The 880-nt window shown below is 49.1% G+C and overlaps 1 protein-coding gene across 1 annotated transcript in view; it reads left to right on the top strand.

Moving 5' to 3' along the window:
- flvcr1 (FLVCR heme transporter 1) overlaps positions 1-880 on the top strand; it is a 15,048-nt gene that overhangs the window by 9,902 nt on the left and 4,266 nt on the right. The gene's annotated exons all lie outside the window — the stretch shown is intronic.

The following is an 880-nucleotide window of genomic DNA, read 5'->3' as shown; positions in this document are numbered from 1 at the left end:
TCCTGTTAGCAACGTGGTCCTGTTAGCAATGTGGTTCTGATAGCAGTATGGTCCTGTTAGCAGCATGGTCCTGTTAGCAATGTGGTCCTGTTAGCAATGTGGTTCTGATAGCAGTGTGGTTCTGTTAGCAGTATGGTTCTGTTAGCAATGTGGTTCTGTTAGCAGTATGGTCCTGTTAGCAATGTGGTCCTGTTAACAGATTGGTCCTGTTAGCAGCGCGGTTCTGGTAGCAGCGTTGTCCCGTTAGCAGCATGGTCCTGTTAGCATCACGGGCCTGTTAGCAGCACGGTCCTGTTAGCATCACGATCCTGTTAGCAGCACGGTCCTGTTAGCAGCATGGTCCTGTTAGCAGCGTGGTTCCATTAGCAGCATGGTCCCGTTAGCAGCATGGTCCTGTTAGCATCACGGTCCTGTTAGCAGCACGGTCCTGTTAGCAGCATGGTCCTGTTAGCAGCGTGGTTCCATTAGCAGCATGGTCCTGTTAGCAGCATGGTTCTGTTAACAGCACGGTCCTGTTAGCCACACCACACTACATTTACACTGCTGAAGATCAGAGAGAGTTTTTTTTGTTTTGTTTGTCCGAGGTGGTGCAGAGTGACGGATCCTGATGAACAACCGGAGCCATTTCATCCACCTCCAGGTTCAGTGGTGGAGCCAGGGGGTGGCCAGTGGTGGCCTTGACCTCCATATATTATTCCTTGACCACCCCAATCATTTGAGGAAACTGCACTTTAAGCAAAAAAAAGTGGCAACCCAGTTTTTGAAAGGAAGATTTTTTACGCCCAGCTGCAGCTGCACATCAGGATGGAAGTCTTTAGCTCGTTTATTTTTCAACTTGTTGTTCTCACAACATGCACGAACAGACGGATGGAGGGTCTTT

This window comes from Nematolebias whitei, chromosome 12 (assembly GCF_014905685.2).
Source record: "Nematolebias whitei isolate Nwh7 chromosome 12, NemWhi1, whole genome shotgun sequence".
Classification (NCBI taxonomy): domain Eukaryota; kingdom Metazoa; phylum Chordata; class Actinopteri; order Cyprinodontiformes; family Rivulidae; genus Nematolebias; species Nematolebias whitei.
The sequence above is the reverse complement of the archived record's forward strand: the minus strand, read 5'-3'. Positions and strand labels throughout refer to the sequence as shown.